Source organism: Camponotus vicinus, unplaced genomic scaffold (genome assembly GCF_025532165.1).
Source record: "Camponotus vicinus isolate PSW18456_S1 unplaced genomic scaffold, iyCamVici1.0 SCAF_1, whole genome shotgun sequence".
NCBI lineage: Eukaryota > Metazoa > Arthropoda > Insecta > Hymenoptera > Formicidae > Camponotus > Camponotus vicinus.
In genome coordinates this window covers 2,525,081-2,548,749 of record NW_028141945.1, presented here as the reverse complement: position 1 = coordinate 2,548,749, position 23,669 = coordinate 2,525,081, and the positions used below count along the sequence as shown (strand labels likewise).

At 32.9% G+C, this 23,669-nt stretch overlaps 1 protein-coding gene and 2 long non-coding RNA genes across 10 annotated transcripts in view; 2 read left to right on the top strand and 1 right to left on the bottom strand.

The window, feature by feature from the left end:
* LOC145963653 (uncharacterized) overlaps positions 1-1,964 on the bottom strand; it is a 135,162-nt gene extending 133,198 nt beyond the window's left edge. For both annotated transcript variants that reach the window (XR_014436224.1, XR_014436225.1), the window contains exon 1: positions 1,877-1,964. This is a non-coding gene — a long non-coding RNA (uncharacterized LOC145963653). The remainder of the gene's footprint in view (positions 1-1,876) is intronic.
* Positions 1-23,669, top strand: part of LOC145963593 (nucleolysin TIAR) — a 423,794-nt gene that overhangs the window by 205,437 nt on the left and 194,688 nt on the right. The gene's annotated exons all lie outside the window — the stretch shown is intronic.
* Positions 4,400-23,669, top strand: part of LOC145963648 (uncharacterized) — a 41,297-nt gene continuing 22,027 nt past the window's right edge. Inside the window, exons 1-2 of the long non-coding RNA XR_014436223.1 lie at positions 4,400-4,564; positions 4,832-4,874. This is a non-coding gene — a long non-coding RNA (uncharacterized LOC145963648). The remainder of the gene's footprint in view (positions 4,565-4,831; positions 4,875-23,669) is intronic.

The window sequence follows — 23,669 nt, the reverse complement described above, 5'->3', positions numbered from 1 at the left end:
GATTAGAATTTTCGAAATGCGATATAGTAGCTTTAGTCGCGCGTGCTTATCTTGTGCGCCCTGTCTAAAAAGTACAATTGTGAAAATAAATGGTGTCAGGTATTGTGCACGCGTCTGTTTACCCATACAAATAGAAGGATATTTTTATCTTTCTTGCAATTTTTTTAACTTCTTTTCTTGCGATTTCATATAAATGTCTATTATTGTCAACAGCAAGTCGATTTAATTTGCGAAATCTTGGTAAATATAAATGTAAAATGTAAATAAGAGGCCAAACTGATCGAGTAAAGATGCCGATGAAGCTACGAAAAATATACATTTAATGTATTTTTCTTTAATAGTGAGCTCAACAGGTAGGTAAATACTTCAAATATGCGACGATTGCATGAATTTCAAAAGCATCTTTCGATGCTTCAAGAATCAAGATTGCCAAGGAATATATTGCGTCTTTTAGCGAACCAATATATGCGGCAGTGTCGTATTCGTAATAAACAAAACATACTAGCGAAATACTGACAATTCAATTTCATGTTTGTGTTCTGTAGTTTTAGCAAATTTAAAATTAGAAAAAAATAACATATACTATGTAAAAATATATTAATAACTGAATCAACATAAGCAGTAATAAAAGCTTACATTTTTATCTTTTATATGAAATAGTTATAAAAGAACTTTACGAGAAAGTTTGAAATATTCTTAGAATAAACATTTTAAATTTGCTAATACTAAGCAAAATTTTCCGTAGAAATGTTTTTATACATACACTCAAAAAAATATAATAAAAATTGCACGAAATTGAAGCAAGCAACAGAACTACTAAAAAACGTTATCAAAATTTTTATGAAAATGGAGCACTATATGGCAAAAAATTATTACTGTATTATCTCTAAGAATCCTTTCAAATCTTGATTATTATATAAATATAATATATGCTTTTTTTATTCTTAAAAATCTTAAAGTGCTATAATACTTGTATTTTTAATACAAAATACAGAAACAATTGTTAGAAATGTTTAATCATGTATACGCAGACACGAAAAAAATATTAAGCTAAATGGAACTCTTACGAGTCATGACTTGATAAATTATTTTTCGTTACTACAAAGAATCTGAAATAGTCTTCTACAGAATTTGTATTTTATGGTAGAAAAACGTAAAAATAATTGCTAGATTATCATATATTTATACACGAGCAATAATTTTGAATATTTTAAACTGCTTTGTGTATATTTTCTATTTTTTTTAAAGAAATCTACTTAATGTATTGTTTTAATAAAAACATTCATTATAAAAAATAAAGTTTTTTTATTGATACTTTCTGAACTATGCTTATTTAACTCCTATTAATTTATAATATATATTTTATTGCAGTATTTATTATTAATATATAAATTCTATTGTTGTATGTAGATAATTAATTTTTATATATCGATAATTAATTTTCATATATTGATAAGCAAAAAACTAAATTTTTAATTTATTTGTGATTTCTATCTTATGTGTGTGTGTATGTATGTATACTCATTTAAAATAATTATTACTCACTGGTTCGATACGTAATAGCGGAATTGTAGTACATTGTATTGATCAGTAAAATACATATATTTAAATTATATAAAACTGTGTCCATAATAATTAATATTTTAAAAGATAATTATTGTTCAAAACTGAATTTTTTATATTCACACATTAAATAAATATTGAATGAAAAGGATTACAATTTTCGATAGAAAATTCTTCTAGATATAAACTTTATAAAAACATGTTAAATAAGAATTACATTATGCAATGATGCACACAAATGGATGATCATTATCGCAATGATAACCAAGAAAAATTAATTTTACAAATAATAAGTAGATTAAAAGTCGCTTACCCCATAATTGTTCCATCGTTGTCTGATGCCTCCTCAGGCCTCTTCCTCCTCCTCCTCTAGTCGTATTTACCTCTGCTACTGGTTTCGCTGCCGCTCACACAACACTCACGAAAACCTTATTAATTATAATCGCGCACGCACTTGTCAGTAGGATATGACGATGCGGCACTTTGCACGGTAATTCCGATATTAATTGTATATAATGCGCATTAACATTTGCGAACGACGAGAATGACGCACAAAGATTTTCTCGGCGATCGAAATTTACGCGCCATTCGACGACTCTATATTTATTGCAAATACGTTAATATTTTAGGGCAATTTTATTATCTTGCATTGTAACACATATAAGTGTACACAAATATACGAGTTAAAATTGAAGATAAACATCCGCAATTTGCAATATTCGAAAATACGTATATTAAGTTAACCGACGTATGTGTTTATTCGCATGACAAATTTCAATGTACGAATCTTACGAAATACGCATTTTGGCAAACTACAACGATGTACAAACGTCGATTTTTAAAAGAATTTCGTTATCAAATTAATAATCGGCATATATAATAATAATAACTGTTAAAAAACAATTATTGACTATACAAAGAACGTAATAGAATAATAATTTATATTTCCAGTACCTTTGCGTTTCGATTCATACTCGAAATAAATCGCCCAAAATATCTGCTTTGAGAAATACCCGTCATTTTCGATGTATGAATGATCAATCGCGGGAATTAATAAAATCACTCGAGTTCCGATAATGATCGTAGGAAATGATCACGTTTAACATTTTCCGATACTCGTTTCGAGATAATTTCACGACGCACGAAGAGTGACGCGTCACAACCTTGCCGCTCGAGTCCCGTCGTGCGAATGACAAGGCGCATAAACAATACAATTACGCGCTCTACATACATACCGAAAGCCGAAAACCGAACACAATCAATGTGTTGTGCTACGAAATATTCATCGCACTACGAAATATGTATATTTATTGAATATTCTCTATTCGTTGAACTCCTCAAATTATTTATAAATGATTGATATGGCACTTCGTTACTTTAATCTACATACGTTACTTTAATATTTTATTCTCATGCACGTCCAAAAAAAGCAAATATCCAAATTAGCAAAAATTCAAGCAAAATGTAATTGAATTAAAGTATATTTAAAGGAATGATTATTACTCGTAAATATCGCAATAAAATAATAATTTGTAATTTTTATTTTCTGTTTTTCCACTTTTCGATTTTTATTTCAGATAAATATATTACGTGCGAAATACCTGTTTCGATGAATGTTGTGCCGCGATTGTTCCTTTATGACAAGAATTAATCACATGTTCAATCACATGTTCAAAATCACCATATATTATCGTTTTATTTATATCGCGATGATTATGTTTTTAAATATGTTTGAATTTATAATTTTATTTCGTCTCGCGCTTTAAATTTATCACAGATTTAAACGTAATTTGTTTATCATTTTCGGATTTAAAGCACGCGGTAATATTTCATTAAACGCAGGATCAAGTGATTAAAGTAACGAAAAGCTGTAATCAATTATTTGATAACTAATTAAAGATTCAAGAAACGGAAACTTTCGCGTGCATTTATTTGTAACGCATGTTAAATATTTCACGGTGGCGATGATTTAATTGACCACACGGTATTCGGTATTCGCAACGCACAATCACATACAACCTTGTTATCATTCTCACGGTCAAAGTCGAGCGGCAAGACTAGGACTAGGGCGCGCCGCGCTCTGTGACGTCATTCGTTGTAAACTTCAAGACGTAGTCGCGATAAACCGTAGTAGAGCGACGCGCATCGTTGAACGTGATCATTTCCCACGATCATTAAAATTAGCGATTATCAATCCGCGCTATAAATTAATTCCCGCGATTAATCATTCACGCATCGAAATGACAGATATATAACAGGTATTTATCAAAGCAGATATTTTACGCGATTTCGAGTACGAATCAAAACGACAGGAAGCGGGAATAATAAATTATCGTTTCATGATGATTTGAGCGGGCAGTAATTGTTTTCTTAATAATACTTGCCGGTATCGTTATTAACTTTCAGACGAAACGTATACAAATTGAATCGATTTCGATTAAACGGCGTTCAATTAATGGATAATTAATCCTGCGATAAAAATTGATGTTTGCACACATCGTTGTAATTTGTCAAAACGCATATTTCGCGAGATTCGTTCTATTAAAATCTTTCGTGAGAACAGTCGGCAAACGTGACCTACTTTCGAATATTGCAATCCGCAAGTGTTTATTAATTTAATTCCAACTTGTGTGTTTGTACACTTGTGTTATAACGACAGATCATAAAATTGTTCTAAAATACGGACGTGTGTTAGCAATAGATATATATATTGTCGACGAATGGCGCATAAATTTCGAACGTACCTTTGTGCGTTGTCGCATTGTTCTCTCATCGCAGATGTAATGAAAATGCAAGTTGTGTACAATTAATGTCGAGAGTGCCGTACAAAGTGCCGCGCGATCGTCGTATCTTATTGATAAGTACGTGCGCGATTATAATTAAGTGTGTTTTCGTGAATGTTGTGTGAGCAGTAGTATAAGGCAGTAAAAGGGATAAACACGAATAGAGGAGGAGGAGCAGGCCCGAGATGGCATCAAATGGCACAGGGAGCAATCATGGGGTAAGAGATTTTTTAATTTATTTATTATTTATTATATTACTGTAAAATTAATTTCTCTCCTTTATCTCTATTTGCATTAATTGTATGATTCTTGTTTATCATTATTTAAAAAGTATATATGTATAAAATTGTTCTTCGAAAATGATAGAATTTTTTTATTAATATCTATTTAATGGATGAAAAGAAATTCACTTTCAAATAATTGTTTTTAAGGTATTAATTATTATGGACACTACTTTATATAATTTCGATATTTGTATTTTACAGATCAACATAGTGTACTACAACTCCGCTGTTGCGCATCATATTGGTGAGTGATAATTATTTTTTATCGCAAACGCAAGATAATATTATGCATACATACAAAAGAAATCATATATGTATGTAAAAAATAATCATACAGCAAAAATGTGTGTGTGATTCGCCGAATATGAATATAAAAACAAATATTATTAATAAAGAATAAAAAGAGTGAATGTAAATAGGAAAATTTTATAATTATTTTCATATTATAAAGACAATTTAATTCATCAAGTTGTGACTTAAAACAGCATTAATTCCGCATTGTAAATTACATTGCAAAGATTTAACGCTTAAATATATAAAATATATTTTAAGCCTATATACACATTAAGTGTAACAATATGATCGGCAATACTAATTATTATTTCGATCAGATCTATTATTTTAATGAAATATTATGCGTATGATAGAAATATATTATAAATAATTAATATATTAAAAATATTATAAATTTAAATTAATTTATAAATTAATAATAAATTAATTATAATAAATTAATTTAAATATATTATAAAAATCATGATAGAAATATTATATAAATTATGATATAATAAACTACGAGATATTTAATTAAAAGTTTTAATTAAAAGTTGTTATTAATTTTACAAGTATTAATATAAATGTGATATGATACAAATCCAATTTTATTGACGTAAGCAGTAAATCAACATATCTATTTTGAAATTTTATCTTTTGAGACTACCGCACTTAGATACGTTTATAGATCATTAATATGCGTCAATAATATTATACCTTAATGGATTAATTGAGAATGTTTCATGGAAGCAATGTTGTTTCAATTTAGTGGCCTTGTTTTGCGCGTATCTCGCATGGGTGTAGCATATCGCTGAAGCATGATGCTTCAATACGGCATTTCTGTTAGTCAATCAACAGCTCGAATAAACCAAACAAAAACTGTGACAAACATGGTGATCAAAATTGCCAACATGTAATGTAGACGAAACCCTTTAAAAGCATATCTGTGTTGCAATGACAAAATCGCGAACACCGATGGATGTGTGTTAATGCACGGTCGCATTTCGAGTATACATATCATAATAGCTTTTAATAATATTCGACAGAAAACCACGAGAGAAGGTTAATGCGAAGAAACTTTATAAATACAAACTCAGTAACTCTAAAATTTCCAGAAATATTCCAACCTGCATAGCGCATAGACATATAAATATCAAGCAGTTGTAGTTCTCTACAATAGATGCAAAATTTATAAAAAAGTGTATGTGAAAATGTAAATTAGACAAAAAAGTGAAAGAAATATATGCATTATATATGTATATATATCAATATAAATTTAACTAAAATATCAGAATAAGGCATAATTATATAAAACAACGTATTGAAAATGAGAATTTCAATTGACATATGTTAGAACATTTCTCAACTAATGTCATTAACTGATTGAAAATTATAAAAGGTAAATTATTAATTCGCGACCGCGTAAACTTCGCGAATTACGGTGCCGTTAGTTGTGGGTTTTAATACATAGTCGTTACGACGAGGAAGAGGATATCTATGGAGAAATTTCAAGCATAGAATGCAGTTGTGATACGGAAGGAAATATATATATTGGTCATGTGTGGAGAAACAGTAGGAAGTAGATAGTAGCATCCTGATGTGGCAGAGAGCTGTTTGCTCTCGTCGCACAGTATTTAGAGCTTTAATGCGAACAGACTGAAACGCGGACTCGACTCGTGTACGCCGAGGTCGATGGAGTGAGTAGGGTAATGAATAGGGTGTTAGCGAAACACGATGTAACTGCTAACGCTGTGAAGCGGCCACGCGAATACGCTGCGTAGGTATTGTAAACCACGTGGACGTGTAACATAGGCAACGGTTGTATCATCTAACTGACGGTAATTCTTGCTTGTAATGCTTGCATCACGAGCATCGAAGAAAAGAAAACATTAAGGCATCACAAACTTGAATAAAAAGTCAAAAAAATCCATCTGGTTGAAAATATTTCGTAACATCAAGTTAAGCCAACAGGTAATCTTATGAAATTAGTACACAACGCAAGCTAAACAAATAAAAAAAAATAATATATATATTTAAAAAATTAATAATCTTCTTGATGATACGACTATGCACACGGAAAAAATTTTGCACCAAGAAAATTTAATTTAATAGAAAAAAATTTGAAAATTATTTGTGTATCATACATATAGAAATCTTGTACATAAATCAATTAGAGTATACAAATTAATTATATCAGATATGACAAATCTTTTCTAACGTTATTACTGACACTATTATCAAGAATCTTTATATGCCACTTAATCTTTTTATTTTTGAACACACATCTCTATACGTACGTACCATTAGAGAATACATTGCCCTCGTCTTATTGTGAATGCACAATGTTCAGTCTCTGCGGCGCAACGGTCCTCAATAAAGTCGGCATAAATAATTCAAGGATCGGAGCGGCACGATGCGCTTATGTAATCGGGCCACTGGAAATCTCAAAATCCACGAGGAAAAATTATACCTATCTTCGTAAACGAGACGTACTGAATTACACATACATACATAATATGATAAAAGTATTTAATTATCATGAAAAGATCTCAATATACGTAATTCAAATAAAAAATATCTTTATTAAGAATATTCTTATTAAGAATGTGAATTTTTTTAACTGATATAAAAATAGAGTATTTAAATTTTTCATCATTTAAATATAATCTTAAAATCTTGATACAGATATAAAAGATTATAAATACATATTAATCCATTTATATGTAATTTATTGCCTCATGAGAGCATAATGTAAAGCAAGGATTTTAATATATAATATTCTCTAATTACATACACCAGATATTCACAGCACAACAAAAAATGGTACACAGCTCGCGAGGGAACTTTTGCGTCACATGTGAGAAATGACGTCTAGTTAGAAACAACATGAATGATGATGTTGGCTTGACAACTATGAATATACACTCGCTCTCTTTTTCCCTGCTTTATAGTCAATTGGGATGGAAGGGAGCAACCGGAAGGAAAATGGAGAACGACTTTTCGAGTACGGGCCCTGGGCATGGAAAAATTTGCCGTGGTTTCTCTCGCGCTGGCGTAAAAAGCTATGATAATAGAAGCGTAAAGAGGGTCCGGGGTTATTTCATAATTACAGACTGTACTCAGACGAGCGTGCATTATGCCCATCCTCTTTCTCTATCTTTTTCTCTTTCTCTCTCTTTCTCCTCCTCTTGCCAGTAGATGCATATATTCGTATTACGGAATTAAGGGCAAAGGCTTGCTGGTAGTTGCGCAAAATCCAGGGAGAAAAAGCACTTCTTCCTATTCTTTGCGGTGCCTATGTCCCTTTTCGGCGACATCGTTACGCCCATTAGTGGATTATGGGATTTTTTCTTAATTAAACGTACGACGACTTTTGCAACCTTATCCAGATGCTTTGCCGTTGCACTTTCTACGTTGTTACGTATACAAGACAATTTGACTTTTTTCTTTTTCGGTTTGAATTACATACAAGTTTAATGTAACAAAAATATAATTTAAAAAGCAAAACGATTATTTGTTCTGAATTTCCGATATGCTCTTTTATCGATTACACTCATTATTTAATGTTTGATGTTTCACAATTAATGCTCTAATATACGCATTTTTTTCTCTTTTTTTCTCATTTTCAATATATTTAAATAATAATACATATAATAAATACATTTGTATATATAAATACACATTTTTTTATATACACAATACTTTATATTACTATAATATTTAAAAAAACATTAGAATTTATATGTTTTTCTTTATTGCATTTTTAAAGATATTTAAATAAATTCCATCATTAAAAACGAACGATTTGATTGCAATGTAAAATATATGATATATATTCATACAATTGTAATATTTCCAATAACATCGCAAAATATTGATCATAAAATGACTTATTCGAAATTACAGACATATCATTTACGCATTCTAATTTTTTCATAAATTTGATCATTTATGTATTATTAAAATTAAAAACCCATATTTTTTTCTCGTATTAAATTACATATTAACTATTATATAAAATTTTTCATTATATGTGCATTATTAAAATATATTAAGAAACGCATATATTTGAGGACATTAATTGCGTCATAAAACCATTTAATTTTCATTAAATGCAATATATATTGCTATAATAACATGCCAGAAAAATGGTTCACTGCAGTATCTACCGCTTACATTTCGAAAATTTATTTTCCCATGTAAAGGTTTATGTGTTCGATTCATGATATACTGAAAAGTTCTCTGAGATCCTTCCTCTATCAACTCATGTAGAATAATGCGATGCATACGTAATCCTTTAAGCCATCGTCGTAGATCAAAGCACGTCGCATGAGAATCAACCTTCTCTGGCGGCATGCTCGATATCTCGAGCTTCTGGATTTGATGCATGTCGGGTATCGCCGTAATCTGCCAGTGCGCCCGATGACGTTTGCACCGAGGTTTCTAACGTTGACTGTAGGCACGGTGTATAAACGTTCCTATAACCGACAGTATTGTGGCGCGAAACCGTGGGTGAGCACACAATGAGCCCGGGTGCGTACACATGACCGATCGTACACATCTTCTCGACTGCTTGTAACACAATGTGTACACTTTATGACGCTCATAAAATACTCAGGGGAGACTATTCTCTCTTTGCCAATCCCTTCGGCCTCTCTAGTATATGTTTCTCATTCTCCTTTCCTCCGATATGTCCGTCACTAACCCGTTTCATCCTTACGTATCCCTCTGCGCTGTTGCGTACTTCTAGAATTACCTGCGCGAATACCAGCTTCTTGTCTCTACATTGCCATCCAGAATACGATCACGCAAGATCGACACTCGTATCGAGTCTCTTTCGAGTGCCAATACTCATTAAATTCACGCATTTCTCTTGGCGCGACCGCTCGTGCGATCGATCGACCGCATGCAAGAGAGGGTTAAAGAGGTTCAAGTACGCTTTGAAAATCGATGTCGGCGACAAAGTAGACGGTAGAGGGTTATAAGCGCCTTGCCTCGCTCTTGGGGATTTTACGTAAATTTTGATTAGAGCCCATTGGCATTGCATTCATCGCCACGCGTTTACGAATTTTGTTCGGTCGTTGATATTCAGTACTGTCGTATTAATGGCGAGTTGGGGATCTCCAGGCGCTAATATACAGTAAACTTATTGCTATCTGCTTATTCTGTCAACATAGTGTATAGTGAGATGCAAATTTGAAACATTATTTTCAAACAGCATAATATCTCAATGATATTTAAGATCATGGAAAGACTAAAACGTTATATTTAAATGGCCTTTATCATATATTCAAAAATTGAGTTAGTTTTTTGCAAGCTAAAACCACACACTTTTATCATATAAAATATATTATTTAAATTAATTACAAAATTATAAATGCGCGTAAGCAAGAAATATTAGAATAGTTTCAAGTACCTATGTTTGATTTTAGATTAATATTAAAAATTAATTTTTGCACACACATGTAATGCATAATCTTGCATAATTATCACGAAGAAGTTTTGATTAACTTTATCTCATAGATAACGCAATATGTAATTAAAGTTATCCAATTTGAACTCACGTGACTCTATTATGACAGTCTTCATTTCTGAGGAACAAGGTAATATTATCTGCATATACGTAAAGAAAACTTATTTCGTAATATACGTTCTTCATCATCTTTCTTCTCTCGTTATAAATAGAATCTAAATCACTCAATCATCTTCTCACATCTTTTATAATAAATCAATAGAATCTTTTGTTTATGATCGAGACATGAAAAAGCAATTCTGTGTTGACAAATAAAATATTATATATTATTTTGACAAATAAAACATTATATATTATTTATATACATATTAAAATCTTTCATATTTATCTATTCTTATTTTGATTAAACGTATTGTTTAAAAATTGATCAAAATATTTTTACAATCGGATATCGTATTAAATAATGAAGTATTATGTTTTTTTTTTTTTAATTGTTTTGATATTCAACATGTAAAATTTCCGTTTTCTATATTGTAAAAATTAAAATCAATCTCTCAAATAAAATCATTGCAAATCATAAAATACTATATTTCATATTTTTCTAACAAATCTAATAAAAATCTAGTAAAATAATTCATTTATTTACTTTAATAGTATTTTCAATTGATTTAAACTTTCTATTCTGAGGAAAATTCATTTTTTTGTCAGTACAGATTTACTCAATTCCAAGTTATATACGTATATCTTTCACGCACGGTTTTACTTCTCGTTTATATATATCTACGCTCTTTTAATTCTGATCACGTATATGTGAATGTATAATACGTCCATAGGTACGCGAAAACATCAGTGCACGTGATAGCAAGAAGTTTGAGTGACATCACGTCGTTGCGATGTGACAATTATCTTTGACATGAATTTAATTTCATGCCTCTGACACGCATGGATCCTGGCGTAGGTGCCGCGAAAAGAAGAGCAAGGAAATGTAGCAAATCCGGCTGCAATAAAACGCCAGCCAATATAACATATGCGAATAAACGTTTTGTGTATGTATTTGCATATTGTGAATACGAATAATTTTGCACGAATCTTTCTATTCTGCCACGATATTATTCATTAATATATCCGCAACATTTGTCAGAGTCGTAGATGGTATGTTTCATCACATAAAAACAAGATTGAATTTCCAAGAACAGCCATCTTACTTCTGAAATTCTTTCGCGCTGTATCAGTAAAATTTATGTGTAAAATTCGAACGGTTGAATATAATAAATATTCTTAAAATTGTATTAATATATATTGTTTATTAAATATTCAAAGATTTTGGAATAGCCCATGCGCTTTATTTTATATTTTTTGAATGATCACTCATTTAGAATAATGCTAATTAAACATATATAACAAATCAAATAAAAGTGTTCATGTGTAATGGGTCGTATCGCAGATCTAAAGTTTTCATTTAAATTTTAGTGACTACGAAACGTCCACGCACTGAATGTTAAATGCAGAAGAACTAGCGAAGAAACGATAAGTTTAAGCGACATGCCGTAGAAATTTAATTACACAGAAACTTTCGGCTTAGCCATTATCGGGTGCAGTGACACGGCACTGGTGATGTTAATACCATTCTTGTAATTTCATGGGGGTTTACTCGAGCCGGCTGAGCAATTAGCATGCAATGTTGTGTACGTATTTATGCGACATGTAAGAGTGAGAAGCTGTGATACCAAGATGTAGCCGAGGAAGGACGGTATCTTGGCATTAACCGTATAATAGGAAAGGGGAAGCAACACGAGGGCTGTGTGTTTGTTCATTTGTCACAGGATAATCTTTCCGCATACATCGCATAAAGATGTTGCATACGTCCATGCCGCGTACCACTGCTGTTATTATTAACGCTTTGCTCTTTCGCAATTGCGCGAGCTTGCCATGATTATCGTTAAGCAGGAAAAATAAATAATAAACGAGTATTAATATTCGAAAAGTCTCTGTAGCTTATGTTTCTAAGAGCATCTTTTATTGTAGACAGTAAACATGAACATAAGAAGATAGATATAAGAAGAAGGATATTGTTTGCTTCAAATACAAGATACGAATTTCTGAATATACGTATGCGTAACTATTATTTGTTTTTCTGAACATGATTATTTCTAACTAATTAGTGCAGATGGATTAAGCACGTTAATAGATGTCTGGTATTATATTTTATTATTATCATCGTTTGCACGTGCTATTGTTGTAAAACATCTCATAACGATGAGAATTTCTGAACCATTATTTTATCTTTTTTTATAAATCATATGTTACTTAAATAGAAATATATAAATGTTTGCATATATTTCTACTATTCAAGATATATATATATAATTTAAAAAATTCTCTAAGAAAATAACGTATATGTCGCAAACAAAACAATTAAAAAATGCTGCTTTAAAATCGTGTAAGGTTAATTAAACGGGATGTAAATGGGCTTTTACGCAAACGGAGAAAAAATCTATTCAACGTGCGAACGGAAAAGTGAGAATATGCACTCATATCCAATTTTCCTCTTGTTATGACCCATGTTGGAAAACGGTACAAATGAATAGTTGGCATAAAGAACAACGAGTAAGTAGAATACTTTGCTTTAACATTTTACAGCGTACAACGTCATGCGTCATATTATGGACAAAGAGTGGGGTAAAAGGGTTGCCGCGCGTGAGTTAGGGGGGGGAGGAGGAGAGGGAGATTGCGTTTCATATTCATTACATCGGTAGCTATTTGTCACAGACTCGTATCGCGTTGAAATACTGGCCGAGATAGCCTAGGTCCCCCATTGCATTGTTAAAATGTCCAGGAAAAAAAGCTCTTCTCGGGAGAGGTGGAAAAAAAAGAGGTGCAAAAAAAAACATCGTCGAACGATCATCGCTCATGAGTTTGATATTACTGCTTGGCTGCTGAATGTAATAAACGTCGTGTAATGAATCGCGCGGATAATCAGCTTTTAGTAGATGCTCCATTTAGAATATGATTGCGCGCGAGTGTTCTGCACGGAACAGTTATGTATGCGCGCTATCCTCTACCTATGTAATTCCGTTACCGTATAACAATTACTTACTTCGATTCTTGGGCGGGAAAAAAGTGGGACAGACTTGAAACGTAATGTAAATGGTGATGTAAATTATAGGAATAATTCAGCTCTTAATATGCCCGGTTTACAATAGTCGATACATCCGATGGACGATGACATAGATACGCATTAATGGACGTATTAATAGCAAATGTTATTTATAACATTATTATTGATCATTAAGTTGCGTCACTGGAACATGATAAATCGTTCAATCTGCATCGTACACAGATTATAAACACAACAACATCACTAATTACGTATTTCGTTGAAGTAATGTTATAATATTGTTGCGTATTCTTTGGGATTTGTTAGTTGACAAAGTTCTAAAATTACTCTGTGCGCTTACGTCTTAGGGACGGTGTTAAGTTGGCGAGATTAAGGGACCTGATTTTTGTATTCATGCATTCATCGATTATATACATATCTAGACCTCACGTAAGTCGAGATATTCAAAACAGATATTTATATGCACGGAAGGAGAAACTGTAGGCCGCCCCTAAGTCGTATGCGCACGTGTTATGAAGCATTCTCATTAACCCGTACAATTCGCATGTATTTACACTTTTATGTAACGTATGTAATTATTGCGTTGCACTACTTGACGGAATCAGAAACAGCTGCTTTAAAAAACATACGATATGTTAAAGAAAATGAAAAGTGAGATTTATTATGTTATGAATAGATATACAACTGCAATAAATGAAATTTAATGCAAGTCGCTGCAGCCAAACAATGTTCATGTTATACTCCATTTACTAATTTCTTAATTAAATATCTTAATTATCGCAAGTTATTCACGAAATACGAGCAAAGCAATTATTAGTACAACCCATAATCCTTCCTTTCTTTTGTCGATGTAAAACAAAAGGCTCAGAGAAAGGTTCAGAGAAGCTTTTGCGCGTTGTCTTACCTTATTTCGCGCTTCAGGAAGGCTAATTATGCCATAAAGGACATGGCACGGTGTACCTATCGAGCGTCCGCTTGATAATAGGATTAAAGGAGTTAATCAGATTTCAAAGGAGAGTAGAAGAAATCGCAAAAATTATAAAAAACTCCTATATATTCTCAATTTTAATTTCTTGACTGATGGTAAAATTTATAAATGCTATAAGTTAAAGAAAATATATGTTTGCAAATTTCAAAGATATAATTATTTAAAGTATATGTCTGAATATAATGTAATAAAGAAACTATTTTTCACACACCGCGTAATCAAAATAATTCCCACGTGTCACATTAAAAGAAATATTTTCTGACTTTTTATATTTAATATAGATATGTAAATATTGAATAAAAATATATTTTTAAGAAAACAGAAAGATATTTAAAAAAAGCAGTAATAAATGTATATCTCAACAGAATTAGAAGAGAACTTAAAAGGAAATTAAAAATTAGTAATTTAACAAGTTTCCAGAAACTTGCGAAAGAAAACTTGAAATTCTCGATTTACTGTATTACATTAAAATAGTGTAAAAGATAGTAAAAGAAAAAGACAGAGTATCGAATAGAATTTCAAAGGAAATATCCAAAATATATCATAGGACGAGAAAAGAAGGAAAGAAAAACATGAGACAGGGACTTAAGGTAGATGATAAGACGAGCGAAGTAAGTACTATGATTTGAGAGAACTTTCTCAGAAATTTGAGAAGGAAACGAGCTACTTCGGGATCTTGAACTTTTCTCCGCATCGGCAAATTGAACGTTAACCGGTCCTGCTACCGGCAGAGTACGAACGCGAACAAAATAAAGGCAGAAACACCAAATGTATACGACGCATTACGGAGAAGGGAAGAATAAAACGAATAAAGAGGTACGCTCTGGGCGGAAAAAATATAATTCCGAAAGCTTCCGGGAAAATTGAAAAAACGGACAGACATTCCGGAATCTCGTGACATTTTCATTGCGTGGGTGAATTGTACGTTAGTTAATAGCACGGCCAGGCTAACATCTTATTGTTGGTGGGACATCAAGGAAAATATATACATAATATATACATACGTATATATATATATATATATATATATATATATATATATATATATATATCGCTAGATTTGGAAGAAAAAAAGAGAGGGACAAGAAAGTGGAGGTGGCCAAAGTTTTCTGGGAGATACGAGCTATAAAAAAGAAAAAAATAAAAGGGAAAAGGACTATAATTTGGGAAACCGCAGACGCACGATACACCGGTATCTGCAGGGAACCACGCGCAGTGTGTCACGCGTCCTGGTTTGGGGCGATGGCAACGAGGTCGCCGGATGAGAGGAGGCGACCGCGCGCGCAAAAAGGAGAGAAGACGAGGGCGCGCAGCTCGAGGGACAGAGGTGGGTGTTAAACGCAACATTTTTCAGCAGATAAGTCACGTATGTTTAATTATGTATATTACCGCCTGTGGGGCTGAAAACCAGAGCACGACTGCCGCCGCCGCCGCCGCTGCCACCACCGTCGGTGTCGCGTCGCACCCCGCCTCGTCTCACCCGACACCCTCGTCGTCGGATAGAAGAGGGGAGACGCGCGCGACCCGTTCGCGGCAATATTTTATTTAATTATTAATTCCTCGTATGCGTGGCCCATAGCAATTAGGCGTCTCGGCAGGAATGCCGAATTCCGCGTGGCAGACTCCCTGACCTCTCCTTGACCCTCCCCCTTTCTCGTTTCCCTCGCTCCTCATCGTTTACATCCCATGTCATGTGAAACTGTACCGCATTCCCCATTTATCGTATTATCCGTGCTATTCGGACCATTGTAGGTGGTGCACACGTAATGTGTGAGGAAAAGAATGGAAATTCTTTCGTAAACGGTTAAGATGTACTTTAGTGTCTATCAACCACTGAATTTTTCGTCGCGCGATACAAGATAATCAGAAATTTTTATCCATGCACATTTTTTAATTAAATTAAGTTTTTTTTAATCTTTTTATTAAAAAGAAGAAAGGAAACGTCAAATCATTCTAATTATCAGTTTTATCATAAACATAATTGAGAATATAAGATGTATCCAATATTGTGTTCTCTTTAAATATATTTTTATTGTATTGCATATATATGTATATTAACTATTCTCTTTCTCTCTCTCTTTCTCTCTTTTTAAATGATGCTTTATAATGTTATCTTTCGTAACTGAATAATTTGCAACTCAAAGAATTTGTAATAATCTTAAAATGAATCGATAGACATTTACATCATTGGTCATGTTACTGAACGTTCCATTTATCCGCAGTTTCAAAAGACACGCAATATGACACCGTAATCCAGTGCTATTAACGATCTTCTTTGTGCTCGTACACAGATCAAATTACTTCCACGAAAAACTACTGTGCTTAACCTCCCTTACCTTTGGCCCTTGCTGTCACTTTGCACCTCGCCTTAATAACCGGCTGCACGAAGCGCGGAAAAGGTCGCGACGAAAAATAATATAATAGCACGAGAAACAAGCCGCAGGCACCGTCATCACCGACGCCGCTTTGACGGAGTTGCCTGTTGTCGTTCTGCTCTGCTTTTAATAATTAATATCATTATACACGCTCGAACGGTCAGAAGCAAAGCGCGCCATCGTGTATGTTATCTTGGATAGGTGACTGTTTATGACTGTTTAGCCGGGGTCGCACGCCAGATAGGTAGATAATAGGAGCGCGCGCGTATATCCTGAATCTACGCTTGCCGTAGCAATAAAACGGCAAAAACTTTTCTCGTCTAAGCCGCTGCACACCTCCACCCCTTTCATTCTCCCGTTACTCACACGCTCCGACTTCCTATCTCCATCTTTCTTCCTCTACCAGTTCACTCCCGTTCTTTGTATCCGACTAACGGTGCGTAATTATGACATACAGCTAAAGCCGATTATCATATCGTGCATTTATACCTGTATATAACATATGAACTAACCCGCATGTACATTTCTCTGGATTGACTTTAGGTTATTCCAACCGTTATTCTATCTTATCGTTATTATTATTCTCGTAAATTTGATCGACATTTCAGATTTTTATTATACATGTAATTTTAGGTAAAAAAGTTTGCATTGTATTTCATAAGCGATAAAAGAATATTCAGATATTCTATATATATATGTATGTTTAGTTCGATCAATTTCTGAAGTGCATCAGAGCAATGGGGAATCGAATCAGTATCCAACAACCGATCGTACAGTATTAACACTGCTACAAAATTAAAGTTAATCTTACCAGGTAAAATCGCGGATTTAAGAATAGAGCATGGGCGAGATAGTGCGGTGGAGGCAAAATCGAGAAGAATAATGTGGTTTAGAAGTATAGTGTTATTGACTGCAGAACCCTTCTCAATCTACCTTCAATTTCTTGAATCATTAATGGCTTTAGGCCGACCTCGTCAATCTGTTACCTTTCGTATCGAAGAAGATCGAGAAGCTCGATTTTCCGAGATTGCGGACAATTTATCAAATTGTGAACAATGTCAACACATGAATTGCAATTGCGAAAATAATGTATACATTCATATTTATAAAAGCTAAAAATATGATATTCGAAAAAAAGAATAAAAATTTAATCCGCCTAAAATATTCAATTATTAAATATCACCAAATATACCTAATAAATGATAATCGCATATTATCTTTTATTATGATTTATAAAATATACATGATTTTATTCTGTCTCTTTCTCTCATATCATATTTGCGTTAATAATTAGCAAATATATGTATAAAACTTGTTACGTTATTAAACACAATATAATCATTAGTAAATTATTTATAATCTTAATTTAAATTGCTGAGTTACACATTTAAATGTTTTAGCACTATATTACATTAACGTACAACTTTATCACCGCTTCATTTCGAATGCAGTAGTAAACCTCCTGAGACATTAGATCTGTCTACATTAAAATAGTTAAAATACCCTCGGTATAATTAAACAGTTCCAAGGTATATGTCAAGCGATCTACAATTATCAACAAGCATCTAGCGTTAACTAATCTATAAATATAAAATATATATGTATAAAATATCCATTTCATTTTTGCAATATTATGTTCAATAAAAAAATGTATAATATAAAATAAATTAGAGTAAAGAAGACAATAATTTCTTTTCCATGTAGAATAAATAGAATAAACTTAAATATTATATGATTTACAGCTTATATTATTATATTTCACAAATAACAATTCATACAAAAATATCGACAGAAATATATTTAATCAAAACAAAAAATTGAATATTATATATTAAATATCATACATTTATATATTTATGGTATTTATTATAAAAGTATATAGGAATTTGATATATATGAGAATTTTATGTATATGAGAATTTGTAAATTTATTATATATTTCTATACATATCATAAATAAGAAAGAATCCAAACGCAAAATTTAACAGCAAAATTTAAAAGCGAAATTTTATGGCAGCAGTTATAGTCATGGCATATTTATTTCACGAATCTGCACGTTCAACTTTATTAATAGAGAATAAATATATATAAATTTGTCATTGCTTGCTGTAATGAAAAAATGTTACATTAGAAATATTTGTTAGTGAATGATGCAATGATGCTATGCTATGTTTTATTTTGTATTTCGATGAGAATCTGTTAATCATATAATTTGACAGCAATCATTCAATATTGCAGAAAATTTAATTGCGCAAATAGTTTCGTTCATTTGATGTAAATTTATTAAATGCTTATGAAGTATAAAGAAAATTGTAACACAATAATCTTAAATTTGTAACAATATATCAAAAAATTATATTATATATTGTGTTTTTTGTGACAACTGTTTTAATGTTGCGCACTCATGACAACTAAGTCCGTTAGTGGCGTGTTACTTTCATCATCGAGCGCACAGTAATAGCGGGAGTCGAAGTCAGAGCTGGCAATATATATTGTTTTTTATATGTTTAATTAATTAAAAATTATTTAAAAAAATATTTTACTTAAAATATGCTAACATTCTTGTAGGAAAGATTTGCAAAAGATTTATTTATATTTTTCAATCGTTTTTTTCATTATCAAACTTGTTGTTAGTTTAAATTAACATAACAACTGAGTATTTCACCAGAACTTGGAAATCACTGTTTCAACATCCTTTCCAATGTTGTCATCTAAACCAATAAAATTTTCTGATGGAAGGTTGGGTAATGGGGAAGAGAAGTAAACATTCTGCAGGATTCACACGAAAAAGCTCGACACGACTCGCTCATATGTAACGCCTGGAAAGAAGCTATGACACAGCGAGAAACGGACGAGTTATTTCATTCACGAATTTCCCATAAAATCAGAGTATTGAGAGGTTGGTGTCGCGTATTTAATAATGCAAAACACCGGATGTTCGTAGCTAGCTATCGAGCCAGCGAGGATGAAGGGAGAGAAAGGGGGAGGAAAAGGGCGGAAGAGCGAGAGTCAAATGGGAGGGGTTCCGACAGAGGAAGGGGTTTGCTGCTGGGGGTGGCGACGGGATAGACCAGGTTAAATATTTCACAACGCATTTCCGCCGTTGCGCCCGGAGGGTGGTTTTGGGTGGGACCGGGCCAGCAGACTGAGGGGTAGCAGAAAAAAAGTATAGTACAATTTTACACGACAGGAATTCCCGCACTCTTTTCTCACTGGTTGAATATGGATTTTCGAATGTGTGTAAGCTTTCCGGAGATTTTATGTTTCATAATTGATAAAGGAGTTTTCGAGTTCTAGGAGAAGAAAAGAAAATTCTTCGTATGTAGAGAAAGATTCTCAGTATATAGAGAAGTTGAAGCCAGCGTGATTTCATAACATAGCAAAATCGTGACCGAACTAAAAGAATCGAAATAAGAATAAAAAATAAGAATGAGGACACGTGTGAAAATAGAAAGAAAGAATAATTTTAAATAAAATTTAAAAACTGGAAGAAAGACATCAAAAAGATAAAAAATACTTGTACGAAATAGCGTTTTAAATATTGAATGATTTAATTGAAAACTTACAAAAACTGGAGCCCTAAGCTATATTTCTTATAAAAATGCAAGGCTTGCTTGTAGTGGTCCCCTATCGTGCTATACGTGTTGCCAGCTTTTCCAGAACTTTACTGGGTTGCACAAACTTAGAACCCACTGTTCTCTTGTCTACCGACAAGCGCACATTAATGTAATGCCCCTTAACCTTACGAACGGTTAGATGGATCGTGTCGGGGGTGCTTTGTTGCGCTATGGCTCGTAATAAACGCGATCCGTTACCCGACAGTTGCTCACGTGCACGAATAGCTTTATAGATCTCGTCGCATAGTCGTTACAGACTCGTCGTTCCTATTTTATAAACTTGGAGCGCCGCATTATTCACGTCGATAATATATAGTAACGAAAAGAATCAACACGATAATAATCGAGATCTTGTCACCTTCTTTCTGATTATAGGTTTCTTTTTTCACGATCAAGAATCTGTATAATTTATCACATCTATAATATCTGCATAAGAATCATTTCTTTTAAATGCATATATTTTGATTAACTACTTTCATAATACTTTTTAAATTCTAAAGGGCGTATATATTTTAAGAGATGAAATATTTCGAAAAACAATCAATAATCCTCTCATATTGTTCTTCTATTTTAAATTTGATTACATTTTTTCTCGAAATGAGAAAGAAAAAATATGATTGAGACAATCGAGGCTTGCAGCATTCGGGATGCTCACAGTATACTGTGCAAGAAGATCGATAAATCCAGGGAGGTTGGTCGCATGAAAAATCTAGAAATCCACTTTGTTATTTATGCGTTGGCCTGCTCGCCAGGATGCAGGGATACTTTTGCATGTGGGACAGGATTATCATTTTTCCTCGGTGAATCCCCGCAAGGCTGCTATTACTTCTGAAGTCTTTCCCGTATGTTTCACTTGCCATCGATTTGAAACCGCATTGCACGAAGAAGAAAAGCTTGAAGTACAAAAAGAAATAACACACAAAGACGGAAAAAGAGATGAAAAATTTTTCTAAATACCACATTTTTCCGGGCTTGTAACTTTCATTAGGATAAGAATCAAATCTCATAAAGCATGTTGCGGATTAGCTGCTTTATGCGGCATTCCGTCTTAGCTTACTATTTTAAGATATGAGAGATGTTCCTCTTATTTCCACCAGTGCTGAAGCATTACTTTTAATTATTAATAAATCGGACTAACTTATGCTCTATGTATGTGTTTGCATGCGTTTCAACCACACTTTTACATCGTATATACGTTGCAGGGGATCTTTGTAAAACCAGTTATTTTATACAAAAAAATTAGTCTTTTAGTTTTACTAATATAAGTATGAAAGTTTTACAGAGTGTACAGTTTTTTTAAAAAAAATATAGAAACTTTTTATAAAAAAGGAGCTTAATTTACAAGAAACCTACGGTTTTTAACCATATACATATTTCATAGAAAAACAGCAATTATACGTTTTTATGTATAATTAAAAAGAAAAATGTTCTTTGTTCATTTATACAAGATCGATATTCGTTTTTTCCACAGGAGAACAATTCGCGCACGATCTCCCTTATATATTGAGGTGTTAATTGACGATTATGACCATTTTCACGCGCGCAATTATGTTCTTCATGTGTTTGTCTTCTGCTCACTTTATTTCGACTCGTGTACATGAAACGAAACGTAGCCGTGTAATGTGCGAACTTCCACATCGTTACTCGATGAGAAAGAACAGCACGGAACGCTCGATTTTCGAGTTATTTGTTTAACACGAGAACCAGCGAGAGACTATAAGGGAAAGCAAAAAAGCGGAAAAAGAATACGCTGCAGAAAGGTAGCCGGAGAAACACCGAGCGCGAGAAAAAATTTCGAGCGAACTAAAATAAAGAGCGGCCAGGCGAAATGGAGAACAACGCAACAACAAAAGTGAAAATTTAATGTAATAAAACAAGTAAAAGTTTCATATCTATGTAACTGGCTTTGCCACATGCTCTCCAATGCGGTTCCATTTGCCTCGACGCACCTAATGGTTTTAAATAAATCATATTACAAATTTCACGAATATAATTCTTTTCTGTTTCCATTCGATTTGGATTTGGACAGTTAGAAAAATATTTGTGATCGAATTACAAAGAGAAATTTTTTGCTACAAACCCGAGAATTCTCGTACAAAGATTTCAGATTGCCATAAAAGCGGTCACAAATACAAGAACAAATTCGTTAATATAATTTTTTTCCAATTTTCTTTTCTACCTTAAACTATCAACGCAACCGGCAACGTCATATAAAATTAAATTTCTAGCGGCTGAAGATGAATCCGATAAACACCATGCGCATGCCCGAATTCTTTTCAGTTTTGTTAGGAGATGAATATAAAACAGGTCCGACTACCGTGCGATAAACCGGTGCGTCGGATAGATCGAGCGTAACATTCTCTGAAAATTTCACGTGCACCGACGAGATGAGAGCTGCGCACGGACGAAAGCTCGCATGCGCGCGCATACTTTCCCAAATGCGTATCTCTTATTCAAATTGCATGGAAAATTCGGTACGTCCGGCTCGGCACAATTTATGGACGGGCCGCACTTTGCGGCGTGTCACGGCCGTTGGTCTGCAGCATTCGTAGCTGTAATTGGGATTTATGGGTACGCGTAAGCCTTTATGGTGGCTATGGCATCGCATTTGGTATATACATGTATTTGTTGCTTCACGCGTAAATAAAGTGAACACACAGAGACAAGAGAGGCGGCGTTGATTTGCCAGTCATGGTGAGCATGAGAGAAAGAGAGAAAGAGTCTATTCACCGCGGGGCACTTGATGTTGCTCCAGCGCCAGCTTTCCCACGATCACCATCCATATCCAAAGCGGCATGCGCATATTGTGTCGCTGAAGGTAATCGATTTATCGAGTATGATTTTTAGACATTTTTTCGCTCTCATTGCTTTTAGTAGAATAATTTAAAAATTGTAAAAAGGTAAGAAATAAGCTTTCTTTGATTGTAATAATTATTGATTATTAAATATAGTTCTTAGAAATAAATAGACTTAGAATAAATATTTTTTTTTATAATTACAGATGTATATATATGTGTGTGTATGTATATATATATATATATATATATATATATATATATATACTTATACAGGATGTTTATTTAAAAAATATTCCCTTTGTTTATTTTGTATCCAACTAATATTTAGATTGTCAAACGTAGTCAATTTTATATTTTCAAGGAAAATATAAATGTTATAAATTCAACGGTGATGCTT